This window comes from Equus przewalskii, chromosome 1 (assembly GCF_037783145.1).
Source record: "Equus przewalskii isolate Varuska chromosome 1, EquPr2, whole genome shotgun sequence".
Lineage (NCBI taxonomy): Eukaryota > Metazoa > Chordata > Mammalia > Perissodactyla > Equidae > Equus > Equus przewalskii.
Genome location: NC_091831.1, coordinates 7,928,135 through 7,943,053, shown reverse-complemented (window position 1 = coordinate 7,943,053; position 14,919 = coordinate 7,928,135). Strand labels below are relative to the sequence as shown.

General features: G+C 52.8%; 1 protein-coding gene across 19 annotated transcripts in view; it reads right to left on the bottom strand.

Moving 5' to 3' along the window:
- The window catches only part of CTBP2 (C-terminal binding protein 2), a 166,066-nt gene that overhangs the window by 138,988 nt on the left and 12,159 nt on the right, over positions 1-14,919 (bottom strand). The gene's annotated exons all lie outside the window — the stretch shown is intronic.

The following is a 14,919-nucleotide window of genomic DNA, read 5'->3' as shown; positions in this document are numbered from 1 at the left end:
GTGACCAAACTGGCACAGGCAGAACTCTTAAACCCATGGCCCATTTTCTATTTTCCTATCACTTATTTTCACTCCAACAGCCTCTCCATCAAGTAATTGTTACTACTGTACTCCCAACTTATGGGCGGGAGAGCCTCATGCCAGAGTCCACAGCAGGAAAAGCAGAGATTCAAAGCAAGTCCAATTCCAGTGCACCCAGTGGAACGCCACCTGTGACCTCCTCAGCAGAGGTCAATGGGGCAGGAGGAATTTGGCATGGGACTAAGCTTCAGAGGGATCCCTGTGGGGAATTCAGGACTCTGCTTCCTGCCACCCAGGTGGGCAGAGGGGGTGTCAGTCACAACACAGTTCTAGCTCTAAGCTCAAGCCAATCCAGACAACCCCGGGCAGGGACTAGAGAATCTGCCTAGCCCCACGGTCCTGCTGGTCCTATCACCTGCTGGAGACTCCTCGATGAGGGAGCACCAGCCGGGCTCCCGATGGAGAGGAAAGATCGCAAAGGACTTGGCTGGAAAACTGAGCCCCAGATGCCTGGCTCCACAGAGCAAGGAGAACCCAAGCGAGGAATGAAGGCGAAGCCCCCCACCCCCAGGTGCCACCTCTGCAGGTGCTCAAGAAGGGAATCAGCCAACAGGACCAGAGGAGTGGGCTTCCGCCCGTCTGAACCTCCAGGATCTCCCTCATTGCCCTCCCCAGCCTGGAATCCAGGTCAGCCACACCCCTCCCCCACCACCAGCTGAGGCCTCTCAGGCCAGCCCGCTGGCCAGCTCCCCCTGCCCCCTGCTACATGACCCCAGAACGGGTTCGGCCCAACAGCCAGTCGCGTAGCATCTTATTTGTGCTTTTTAATCTCAAACCCTTCCTCACTCATAATTAAGCAGCAGCAGCTAGATACCATCCCACTCAGAGGGCCATGGGGCCCGCCCACCCACTTGGTCCAGCTCGAGGACAGACTTTCCTTGGTGCTAGTATCACAAGGATGGCATGTGTTCACTTCCTCCTACCTGGGGGTACCATACCCCTCATCCCCCCTCCCCCCACAGCCTTCCATCAAAGCCCAGAAGCCCAATGACACACGAGCAAGACAATTCCTGGAAACTCCTCCAGGGTTTCCTTTATTCCCCCTCCAGTGCCCACCCCACACCCCTAGCACCCCTGGCTCCCTCTCCTCGTCCTGTCCCGGTGAATCCACAGAACACATCCGCCACCCACTGGTGTAGGCCCAGGAATCCCAGGCAGGGGCTCTGAACAATGTTAGGTTCCAGACTCCTACGAGACACACCGGATTCTTTTCCTACAAAAATGCACGTATGACCCATCCCCCTTGACTTGGGCCATTTCTGGGGCTCACACCCCGCCCCAGGCATGGAGCCCCAAGAGGTCCACAGGCCTAAGTCAGACCCTCCAGCTTGGTTTCCTAGGCAACAGCTGCTCTCCTTCCAGCAGCACACTGACCGAGGCAGGAATATTCTGTCGCTCCAAGAGTTCCTTCTCAAGGGGTGGGGGATGCCAGCTTTCCTTACTTATGGGCCCAAGGTGGACGGGACCCCAGCACCCAGCTCTCCCCAGTCTCCACCTCCCATCGGCCCGTCTGTCTCACGTGCTCACAGGCAAGTGTCCTGCAAGACGGATTCCACTTCCGCTCCGGGACAGCCTCACAGAGGAAAGGACACAGCCCCAAAGACCCTCACCTGTGGATAGGAAGCCAGCCACACCGTCTCCTGCCTGGGACACTCCTAAGTGTGAAGAGAGGGTGCCTGTCCCATGAGGTGCGGGTTTGAGGGGCTGGGCCTCCCAGGAGCCCTCTCTGCCTCTGCCCCCAGAGTCTGGGGCACAGAAGCAAGGACTTGCCTGGTTCTCTGGGCCTGTGCCTTCCGGTCCATGAGGAGAAAAGGGGAAGTAGCCTCAGCTGAAGGCTGCAGGGTTGGGCAGTGGTTCTCCACCTGGTTGGCCATTAGAATCATCTGGGAGCTTTTAAAACTACCTAAGGCAGGTCCCACCCAAGACCATTGACTCAGAACCTCTGAGGGTGGGGCTGGGCTTAGATCTTTCTTCAAAGCTCCCCGAGGTGATCTGAGGTCCAGGCAGGGATGAGGAGGATGGGGCTGGAGGGATCTGGGTGGAGCACCCTCCAGGGAGGACAAGATGGAGGGAGCCCAGGCGCCCCTCCCCCTGCAGCTCAAAGGCCACATCCTTCAAGAGAGCATCCCAGACCTCAGTGTAAGGACGGGACGCTGGTTCCCAGGGCTGGGACCATGCCCCTCCCTGTGCCTGGTTGTGTGGTCTGCTCCTGGCAGGCAGGACCAGGTCAGCCTTGTTCAGGCCACCACCCCAGGGATGAGAAGTCCACTCCCTTGGGGTGCCCATCAGAGGGGGAGGAGGAACTGTGGAGGAAGTGGGCAAGAAGGAAAACAAACCCCACGGAGCCCATTCTCGCAGGAATTATGTCCTCAGCACCTTCCAAGCCCCCCTACTTAAGTCCATAGTTTACTCCTGAAACCACCCCCCACGGAGAACTGACGCACTGAACCCAGCGTGCACCGACCACATGCCAGGGGCTGACGAACTCGGACCCCACAGTCTGTTACAGGACACCATCCACAACGCTAACTATTAACCCCCCCAAAATAGCTTCACTAGGCCAGGGACATCTAGGGACAGGGACATAAAACACATTCTCCCAAAATGGTAACAGGATGTCTCTCGGGTGGTGCCGCCATGGCCTTGAAAGAGCCGGGAGCGATTTCAAATGGGCTCTGGGCAGGAGAAGAGAGGGGGAGCGGCAGTCAGCAGGGGGCGGGTCACCCATCACCACCAGGAAACAAGATGTTTACTTTTTACAAGGTCTCATGTTCCTGCTTATTCTTTACCTAAAAACCCAAACTTCCCAACTGGGTCTTCAAGTACCAATGTCACCAAAATTGCAATTCAGCAAAATACCCAAGAGCACCAATTATTCCAGACAACGAGTTTAGAAAGAAAAAGGGACTGGGAAATCAAGATGATAGGAAGAAGGGTCTTGGAGGAAAAGTTCAGTTTGATTAGACTGGATTTTCTTACAAAGGGCTATGACACGGGCCTTCGGAGATGGTGCACCTTCGGGGTGCAGCAGCTGTGACCAAGCCCACAGCAGGGTCTTGGGACCCCCTCAGCCTGGTCTCCCTGGGGGCCTGTGAGTCCCTGCTGACTGGTGGGCTGGTCCTCAACAGCCAGCGCCTCTGTCCCCGCCACCTCCTGCTCCACCAGGCTGCAGCAGCTTCTCTTCGAGGATGGTGAGTGGCACCCACGATATCAAGGGGCAGACTTTATCTTTCAAATGCACAATGTGCTTGAGCCAAAAACAAAACAAAAAGCCTTTCCAAGACGCTTTCCAAATTCCAGAAACACAGTGGGCTGGAAAAATGGAGCCCCGTTTCCTCTTATTTTTAATCTTACATGGGCTAGGTTTATAATAAAAGAGAATAACCTATTTATTTGCTTACCTTACTTGGGAAGACAATAAATTGGAAAGGCTTCATAAATCTCACAGGGAATTCCTTTAAACAAGGACTGTCAGCAAAAATCCGTAAATAACCTTCTGCCAGTCTCTAGCAATCACCTCCACCACACATTCTTTTTCCTTCCTGCTTTTGTACTAATCTTCTAGCAAACAAATCAAATCAAGCACCAAAACGTTTTCATTCTTATCAAGGTAAGGCTCAGAAAACATCCGGGAGTCCTGGGGGCTGTTGACTTAGGAGAAGAATCCGCTGCAGAGAAGGCCCCAGGGGACAGGACGAAGGAACGCCCTGCACCCCCCAGAACCATCTAGAAAACCAAGGCTGGCAATCTGCTGCAGAAATAGAGCCGGACGCAGCATTGATTGGATCTGAGGCAAACCATCAGCAAAGCCCTTCCCAGGTTGGTGACAGGTTCTCACCTGGGCTAGGCTGGTGTCAACGACAGGCCCTCTGTTTGCCTCTGTTTGCCTGGTGCCCTTACAATCCCAGTGTTGTCGGAGCTTCCGGGCCCAGGTGGCTGCTGGTCAAGTTTGCTCATCCCCATGCTGACCGAGTCAAGGAAAGCTTGGTACTTCAAGACGTCCGGAGCAAACCCAGGCCTTGTCCAGCAGGCCCCGTTCCTACCACGCTAAGATGACTTGCAAGGCAACCATTGGACGGGGTTGATTAAAATTACCTTCGGCAGTTCAGAAACAGCAGAAGATGGACAGTCTCACAGTGAGGTTTCAAGGACTGTGCTAAAAATACGTTTAAATAAGAGGCAGAAGGAGGCTTGAGGATAATCAAATGTGCAAGCCTTGAAAGAGGTGCTGTAATCAATTTACACATCGGGAAAGAATAATTACCATAACCAAAAGAAAAATTTCTCCAAGCCAAAAGGTTAAAAAAAAAAAACTAGACCAGCAAACCACTACCCAAATGTAAACAAAAATGTCTGTTTTCAGAAAGGACGAGCCTCTTGAAATGCCCGTCAGCTTCCAGAGACTCGAAACTTCACTCCAAGACCTTGATTCCTGGACGTGAGATGCACGACTCAGGAAATCCAAACACACTTGCGCACATCCATAGATTTACTCTGGTTAGTCAGCCCTGCAAAGGAAAGGGCTTTTGATGCCAGGCCCACGGAGGTCCCCATGCAGCAGCTGTCACTGAAGAGCTGTGTTCTGCATGTTACTGAGCTGCCTGAGCCTAATGCGCTGAAGACCCTCCAGCCCTTGGCAGGCACATCATCCGTTACTATTATGGATGCCCAAAAACATTTTTATTTTCTCCTGTCTTGGCACATTCCTGGTACTCAACAAAAAGTAGTCAGATTATTATTATTATTATTTATCTATCAAATTATTATATTCCTAATATTCTTGAATGAAGACAAAGACCTTTCTTAACTGGTTCCCTTTGAAAGGGTCATTTGACAACTTGCACAACTCAAGAATGTTTTCCTAGGGCCCACCCCGTGGCCGTGGCCGAGTGGTTAAGTTCGCGCGCTCTGCTCAGGTGGCCCAGGGTTTCGCCGGTTCGAATCCTGGGCGCACACATGGCACTGCTCATCAAGCCATGCTGAGGCAGCATCCCACATGACACAACTAGAAGGACCCACAACTAAAATACACAACTATGTACCAGGGGGCTTTGGGGAGAAAAAGGAAAAATAAAATCTTTAAAAAAAAAAAAAGAATGCTTTTCTAGCCTAGGCCAGCTAGGCCTGGGCATAGGGTAGCAAGCTGCTCACCCCACAGGCACGGCAGGCTGCCCACTCACTTCCCTCCAAGTCCGCTGGAATTTTAGGATCCACTCAAGGGAAGCAACTTCCCACCTAGAAGCTACCCTGTGGATACAGGAGTGGAGCCCAAGGAAGGCACTGGAGAGGCGTCCCAGGTGTAGGAGTCCAGCAGGCCCTGGGTCTGCCTAGACCCTTGGCCCTCCTGTGCTCACAGCTGTGCACCCTGGGGCCTAGGCCAGGGCTGACTGCGTGAGAAGATCCCCAGGTGGCTTTTATTGCTGTGGATGGCTCTACTGAATATGCTTCCTGATAGCCTTCAGGATGTAAAACACTTCTCTGCCTTATGTTTAAATAAAATCCAGCATTCAAGTTTTCCAGTAATAAACTCCAGCCTCTGGGCAACATTCTTCCCCCAGCCAAGGATCAGAGGGAACTGCTGTGTCTGAGCCCTGGAACTTCACTGCCATCAAGTCCTGCAGGCTCTCCAGGCCAGGAGGACTCTGGAATTCCCACCAGATGTGGCAGTGTCCTCCAAAGGACAGACTGCCAGAGAGCAGCCTGGTGGCCACACATGTACCAACTTCTGCTCAGGGTCCAAGACACACAGTCCTTGTCCTACTGGCTCCTGAAGCCTTCAGGACACGATGAGGTGCTAAGCTTTTAGCTACTAACCCTAGGCTCTGGAGTCTCCTTGCACCTGGAAGCCCCCCACATCCTGTTAGCTTGTATCCATGTCTCCACCGCAATCACCACATGGCAGCTCAGATGACCACCCTCAAGTGGCCAAGGACGCTTAGACCTGAATTTCAGGCCAGGGATCAAGGTCACGTTAGCCTGAGCTCGCAGGCATCAAAGGCTTCCCTAACAGGCAAGGCACACAAGATGCACGGCGAGCCACTCAGCACGATGACCGCTTTCTCCCGCCCTAAGTGCTGGGGGCCATATGGGGGGGTGAGGGGGACAAATAATGAGCACTGAAAAGACATTTCCAGTAACAACCAGAAAATTAATAAACGCAGTGATCCCCAGTTAACTATTTAAAGAATTCCAAGGGTTATTTCATAAAACTCCCCCCCCAACTGAAGGGAAATCAGAGAATATTAAAAACTATGACAAGAGTGAGTGGATTGCGGCTGCCTTCGCAGCGCACCAGGGAGCGCTCGTCGAGCAGGTGCTCTGGGCTCAGGGCTTCCGGCCCCACCTCACTCAACAGCTCCTCCTGACAGAGACCATGATCCTTTTTGACACATAAAGAACTGGAGCAGGAGTGGAACCCAGGATGCTGGTTCCAGGGTGAGACACTCTCTCAGGTGCCCCACCGCTGGCAGTGGCAGCTGCCACCCTGCCCACGGGAAAGCGCTCTAGTCCCTCCAGGCTTTCCACAAACCACCCTCCTCGACCACAAAAAGGTGGCTGGCCTGGCTGGGCTCTACCTGCAGGAAAACAAAGGGTGACCTAAGGGATGCCCTGCTGCCCCATGCCCCCAGGGGTCACAGAAGGCATGCAGGCACGCTCAGAAGGCCACAGCACAGAGGAGGCACACTGCTTGGCTCTCTCCAGAGCCACTTCCCCAATTGAGAAAGGAGGAAGCAGTCAGTGGCCCGACTGGCGATCACTCTGGACCTGGAACCAGCAGCCGCAGAGGACAGAGGAGGCAGCTGTCCTCGGGCACCGTGCAAGAGGGGCTGGTGGGCTACCATGTGGAGGTGGGGAGCAGCTATTGTGTGCACGTCCTCAGGAGGCCCACGGAGAATGGCTTGAGATGGGGTGAGGCCAAAAATGTGGACTCGGAAATGCCCACTTTCGGGGCAAGAGGAGGGCCCCTGGGGGCCGGTGGGTTAACGAGGCAGACAAGATTCCGACCAACTACAGCGCCTGCCCAGCCGGAGCCACCTTCCCTAAGTCTCAGGCATCCCTGGAGTGGCAAGTCCACCTACTGTGACTAGAGCACCCTCCGGGGACGTGACAGCCGTCCCAGGAAATCCTGGCACCTCACCCGAACATCTACCTACCTACGCGAGCTTCCTAGGCTGGCTGTTCTGCTATCAAAAAGGGGCGATTTAATCAGTGGTGGGCGGGGGCGAGGCATAACTACAAAAGGCAGGGGAAACTTTTCTTGGCAACGGAATCCTCTGCAACCACTTGGTGTTTATACATCCTTAGTCAAAATGTGCAGAACTGCTGAAAGGGTGAATTTGACTGTATGTAAATTATACAAAAATTTTAAAAAGTTGACTCCCTTCAAAAGACCAAAACAAACAATGAAAACAAACGACATTCCCCATAAACTGCAATCCCTCTGCAGCCAGGGCGGCCCTTCCCACTAAGGGGCGAGGATGCCTAGACACCTACCCCACCCCACCAGCTCCCCCCAGGAAATCGCTTCAGTCCCAGTTAGCAACACCTAGAAGAGACTCGACACAGGCAGGAAGGATGCCATCACAGGCACAGTCGCACAGTCTCCCTGATTCAGCTGCTCTTCCAACCATTCTGTCAGGGCAGACCCTTCCGGTACCTCCAGCAGTTTAGCGGCCAGGAAATGAGAAGTGAGAGTCCCCTCAAGTACCATTCCCTAAGTGCTCTGACCTTGGGGTTCCATCTATCACATTTGGCCTCATCACATTCCCCTTAGCCTCACTCTAAACCCATCTGTTATCAAGCAACGACTGGAGAGGCTCCCACCAGCCACTCCCCGAGGGAAGAGGCCTAGTGGGGTGGGTCCATCCTTGCTCCAAGGACAAGGGTTGTCCTGGGGAAGTCTGGGACATGTGTGCATGGGGCAAGCCACAGCCCCCTCTGCTCCCCCCAGAGGCCACACCCAGCCAAACAGCTCCGCATCTGGTGGCATTACGGTCACCCAGGATCACGCGGCAAGCTAAGGACGGAGCCAGGACAAGACCCTGAACTCTCCCCTGCTGGTCCCTTCTGTTAGAGAGGACTGCCACCACCCCATGCCCCTGTAGATGACCCATGTAGGGGCAGAGGGCAGACCAACAAAATAGCCCTTGGCCCTATGTTAGTACCTGGGGCTTCTCCACAGAGAGACACAGCGGGATCATGCCCAGGAGCTCCACAGTGAGACAGAAACGCAAGCTTCGGTGAAGATGAGCTGGGTCCAAACAATGACTGACGGTACCCCCAAGTACTTGAGCAGACCCCCGCCATCTCCCTCTGCGTCCCACAGCCAGTGGGGCACCGGGACCTGTCCGTCTGAGTCCCAAACAGCGGTCTGACAGCTCCTCCACCCTCATGTTGCCCACTCACTGAGTCCACAGCTGGTTCAGTCTCCCAGCACCACAGCCATCACTCTAAAATGCCCTATCTGCTGGAGGTAAACCTGAACTCAGGGCCATCCCATGACCCTCTGACCCTCTCTTTGCCTCTCCAGACCCAGCCCCTCCCACGGCCCCACAATTCCTTCTCTTTACTCCAACCAAGAGAAAATAATAATAATGTCCACATCTGAGCACTTACTCAAGGCACATGTCAAGGGTTTGTCATGCACTGACTCATTCAACCCCCAGATCCCCTGAGGGGGATACAAACACAGAGGCACAAGGAGGTAGGGTCATGTCCCAAGGCCTTCAGCTAGTCAAGGGGGGGTGGGGGAGGAAGTGCACATCTGGAAGTGATGTTCTTAAGTGCTAGAGCCCTTCTTCAGGCATAGGAGAGGACCATGACCATCTTTCAATTTTTCCCGTGGGTCACCCTCCCTGATCCCCAGGCTGAGGGAATGACCTACCCTCCAGCATGCACGCGGGAAGCACCCCACCCACCCCAGCTTGTGCAAATTCACTACTGCTTTGCTGAACTTCAGGGTGAACGCTCCTTGCTCTCGCTTGCAGCTCCAGCATCTGGCACACAGTAGGAGCTCTACTTGCTAAAGAAGCAGATTCATTCCAATGTCATTGCATAAATTTCCACAAACTAACTCCAACTGAGTTACCTTATAGTATAATGTAACATTTTTAAACCCTATGCATAAAATATCATGCATCAATTTTTATTTGATCTACTAAATTATAAAGCTTTCCTAAATCTCTTAAAGGTGGTTTTTCCAGTAATGTATAACTGCTTAATTGGGAAGTGTACAAAGCATAATTACACTGCCTAACACTACAATACTGCTTAGGGGAATATCTTCGTTCATGCATTCTGCTTTATTTTGTATTTAATCTCTATCAACATGTCTACGTGGAAATAGACAGGTATGCTAGTCTTCATAAACACTGTAAATCATAAAGTCATTTCTTCGCTAACCCAAGTCCAAAAGCAGCCCCCAAAGAAACTACTAGGACCCCAAAAGCTCCCACCTCTTGTATTGGAGCACAGCAGTTTCTCTCACAGTAAATGGCTCTGCACTCAACGCAAAAAGCACCCCAAACTTCCCCTCGAAAGCAGTTACCCAAACCAGAAAGGGCAAATCCTTTCTGCCCACAAGTGCAGTTACCAATCTCTAACCAAGGGGCAGATGGAGGCCCTTAAATTTAACATTCCTTGTCTGAGGACACTGTGCACGACCTTTCAAGTTCACCCTTCAACTCGCACGGGGAACTCCTGCCAAAGGCTCCAGACTCTTAAAGCTGGACGGACTTGCCTGCCCCCATCCCCTCCTTCAAATCTGTACACACCCTCATCCCTGAAACTGAGTCGTCTGCATACACAGCCAGTCTTCAGACGGCTTGGTATGCATGGAGAAGAACCAATCCAGTTCCTGCTCCACCATGTGTTAACCGTGAGCCTGTCCACGCGCCTTGTGAGACGGCTCTGCCAGTTTCTCCAGTGGGAAGGAACCCCACCGCCTCACTGTCTCATACTAGGGTCGTTAACTAAAAACAAAATAAGCGCATGTATCACAAAGTGTTTCTACAAACCCAATAAAGGTAAGCTGTCATCTATCTGGAAAGGAAAGCTATCAGCCTCAGTGAAGCCTACTGATTAATAAATTCACCAATAAAGATAGAGGATTTGCTGCAAAATGTGTTTACCTTTGCTTCTGAAACAGGTGTCGTCCCCACATCTGTGTCTGGTGTCACGAGGAAACAATGCTCTAGGCACACGTGGGCTCCTGGAGGTTAATTTCATTCACCCGCATAGACGTGGATGTGCTTTGTGCTCATCTCCACGTTCTTGCTCACACAGGCCGATGTGAAAATCACCGGCTCCACGGCACCCATCTCTGATTTGTGCACAAAGACTTTCAAAGTGTGCTTCACTGAGTGAGCCCATATTTTGCTAAAATATAATTTATAAAAACAATTTCTCTCCCGGCCAGTACGCTGTGACACTCAGCCCAGCCGCCTTTCAATGAACACTGCTGACCGGCGAGAGAAAGTTAAAGTCAAGTACATCTGAATATGGAACCAGCTCCAATTCTAACGGGCACACGTGAAATTTCTCTCATGTCCCCAGGAATGCCTGGTGTTGTTTGATGGGAAGGAGAATCCCTCTTAAACCAAAAAATGAGACTGGGTCAGGCAGAAATCCATATTTCCACTTTCAAATCTACTCATTCAGATTCTGGGGGGAGGGGAGGTGTCTGAGTTACACAGAATCTTCTTTCAATCATTTGTTGTGCCAAATGTTCAATGACTAGACTCAAGTGTGTGGGTGTGTGTTGGGGAGTGGTTTGTTTTTAAAGAAAGTCTGCCCACTGTTGGCAGGCTCTGGGCTGGCTGCATTAAGAACCTCCCCCCCCAGGAGTTCGCCAAAATACAGATGTTCCTGCCCCACGAGACAGAATCCTGGCCAGGGGTGCCCTGGGGATCCCCCTGCTCCAGAGGCCACCCTCTTGAAACCACCTGAGCACCAGCCCCTCCCTCCCTGGGGACTGTATGAGTCACTCATGTGAAAACCACCAAGCCCACAGCCAGTTTCTTAACTCTAAATGCACTAAATGCACGTGCCCGACTCACGTGGCAGGGCAGGGCCTGGGGGTGGGGGGGGTAGGCTGAGGGGTGCCAGCACCTACCTGCTTCCTCCTGATACAACAGGGCACAAAGGACCTGTCCGTGTTCCTGGGAAGACCCTAATTCCAGCTTATGTTCTAGAGGAGGTAGGGAAACACCCGGTGCAGAGCGTGAAGAAGGCAAAGGCGGGAAGGGAACTTCAACTCAACTACATTCATACCACGGTAACTACCGGTACTGCTGTCATTCCTACTACTCTTACCACCGCCACCACGAATAGTAATAGGAACAAACAGCTAACATTCAAGCATGTCCCACATGCACCAGCATCTTACAGTGTCACTGCACACACTCCCTAGGATCTGCAGATGTGAAAATATGACATTCTGGTCCCCCTGGACCCCCGAAATGCCGTCCTATTGCACCACCGGCTGCCTCCCAAGGGCTTTTTCAAGGATCATCTCACTTTCCAAGTGAGATTTCTTAACGGTGTGAATTGACCCCAAGAAACTACTGGTCCACAAAATGACCAGCCCGTCTTGAAGGCGACAAATGGTCTCTTCCACAGACTCCAGAAGGACATCTTCCCAAACATGCCCCCAGCTCGCCACTTCACGCACATGACTCTACTATTCAAACCTGGAGCCCAACACAAAGCGCGGAACAACAACGCTGCCCAGGAGTTCACATCCTCATCCACACCGTGCCTGCCCCGGCAGGGCACCCAGTCAGTCCCTGCAAGTCAAGGAATGAATGAACACCCTGGAGGAGACGATTAAGGCCCACCCCATTTCCAGGGCCAGGGTCAGGAACACACGCAAACACCCACAGCAAATCGGTCACCCAGCTGGACCTGGGCCAAATCAGCCACCGAAGCTGCAGCTGCCCCAGTACCCACCACACGCCAGGAAGACAAGCCCAACAAGCCACTCCCCGGGGAGCAGGTCCACCGCCCACAACCCTTGAGGCACTAGCCTCCCACCTGCCCGCCGGGACTGGGAGAGTGGAAGGGGGCACCCGCAGACAAATGCGGGCAGGGAGGGGGGCAGATCTGGTGCCTCTTCCTAAACAACTTCCCCTAGGAATGGGGCCAGTCATGTCCACCTTCACAGCACTTTCTCTGCTCAGTAAAGAGCATACTGAGCCGTCAGTGGTGGTGGATTAAAAACCTGAGCCGCCCTCCCCAGCAGGCCCCGCCTGTCAACGGCAGCTGGAGCAGGCCCCACGCAGGCTGTCCTCAGGCAAAGGCAGGCAGCACCCAACCACTCACTTTTTCTTCCTTCTCTGGGAAGGGAAAGTAGGTCTTAAATAGAAAGTAAATATTTTACTGGGCATTTCTTGGAGTGACCTAATACGCAGTAACATTCCACAGTCTAAAAACAACCTCCTGATTGGTTTTCAGTTCATCACTTTGGCCCCAGGAATCAACGAGAAGGTGGGGCTGCTCCCTAACCAGACCAGCCACCGCACACACCGCACCGCCCCCCACGCCCCGTCCCATGCACCGCGTATTTCGGGTATTTTTCAATAGCACCAGGATTCGGCTCCCACACCCCAAACACTTCTCACTATTCACCCCCTTCACTTGGCTCCATAAAACTCATCCACCCTTTATATGTGCCAAGGATAAAACCTCCGCTCCATTGTGGGTCTGCTCCTCCAGCAAGCCCCATCTCTCATCCTGCACAGACAAGGCAATCACGGCCCAGGGAGCCTTCTGCGACATCCCCTGACAGCCGAGAGGAACCCCTCCTTCCACTGCCTGTATCAGGATCCTCTGATCTCCACCCAGGCAGGGTGAGGAATGCACAGGGAAACCGGCTCCACTGGGCACACGGCACCTCAGGGCAACGGTGGCTGGCTGACTTATTTTTTTTTTGTATTTTCAAAATTTTAACCAACACTTATGATGTGTCAGGCCTGTTTAAGTGCTTTATAAATATTACCTCGCTGAATCCTTATGGCATGCCCTATTCTTACCCTCATTTTAGATTCAGAAAAGGAAGCCGTTTGCAAGGGCTCCCTAAATCCCGAATACAGTCAAGCATCTCTTTCCATCTGTCCTCTGCCACACTTTCTGGAACAGTCTGTCCCATCTGATGCCACCTCCCTGGCTGCTGCTGATGTCCGTATCATTATCTTATGGCCTGTAGCAAGGTCTTTGAGGGCAAGGAAAAACCCATCTCTCCTTGGGCCCAGCCTAAGTCCTGGGAAGGCAGACATTCACCACCTCTCAATGGGACCTCGCCCTCACCCTCACAGTGAGCAGATACACTGAGGTCAGCCCAGTGCTCCACGGCGGGCAGCCAGGGTGGCCGAGAGCAAAGCTTTTGGATCTGAGCCTGGGGCCCGACGGGCCAAGTAATCACCAGGTTACAAAACTCCCAGCCACAGGGAGGGCCAAAAAGTGTTCCCTGCACTGACCCGGCCCTATTCTCCACTAACACAAAGAAGTCGGACACAACTCCCACCAGTCACTCTCCCTCCAGGACCCCAGCTGCCCATTGCTGCTCTAGAAGATGAAAGGAATTAGGGAAAAAACCTTTTTAATCTGCCCTGCAGACATACATTTTAAAGAACCAGAGTTATACTTGCCACGTGTATTTCAAGTGGTTTCAGGGCATTCGGAGGGGCTTCTCAGCTCCCAGGCCCGTCTGAGACGCACAGTAACAACACAACACAAACAACGGACCAGTCCCAACCCCGCTCCCTTCATGCCCCTGGGACACAAGGGACTCAAATAAGGCAATCTCGCAATTACCGCAAAGAAAACTCCACAATCATTTCTGAGCTGCTTCCTTCGCCCACTACTCGGAGCACATCTGGCCAGTTTAGGGAGGAAAAAATTACCCATCGTTCAGCCCTCCTTAAATACTCAGGAAGACATCATTACAGATAGAATTCCAACTTTAATTCTGAAATCTCCTGGCTTTTGTCAGTGGAAGCCACATTCTTAATCCGGGGCTTAGCTGAGAAATAAGAAAGGATGTGAGTGTGAGAAAAAAAATCCTCAGCCCTGAGTGAAAAAGCAACAGCATCTCGGAGGAACAGGAAGAATAAACAGAACTCTGCACAAAGGTCAAGGCCGAGAAAAATATGGTCTCAGGAAACCTGGCGTACCCCCCTCCCTGACACAAGTGTGGGCACATGGACACCTATCAGACAGCCATCATGTGTTGCGGGAGGGACTCAGATGGCAAGCTCAGGGGCTTGTCTGCAGACAGGGATCCCCGAAACCCGGAAGAGAACACGGACACACACCTCCTGCCCCACGGACCCAAAGACGGTTCTGAGGCCACCCACAAATCTTGGCTCTCAGGAAACAACTTCTCCATCAAGAACCTGCACGCTGGGGCCGATCAGCAAAGACTGACAAAACAACAAGGGACTTTAGAACATTCCTTGCTGAGATGCCTTAAGATCTAGCCACATCCACTTTCCAGATATAAGTGGCCCCGAGGGAGCACCTTCTCCCTTCTCATGTCCTGCAGAGGCACAACTGAGATCCAAGAGGCCTGTGAGGTGGGAGCTGGCCCAGGGCTGAGCCTGGCCCCACCGCAGCCCACCCACGCACCACCCTTTTCCATGTGGAGTGAAGCAGAATGGACACCTGTTTGAAAACTGCAGGGGGCACTTAAAATAGAATATAATCATTACCTAAGATGGAGCTGAGCCAGCACGCTAGGGCTAATGTGACTAATTGGACGAGGGACACGCCCCTCCCCCCGAGCTTCCCTCAGTCCCTCCAGGAGACAAGGCAGAACCCAAAGGCTGAGAGAGGGAGGCC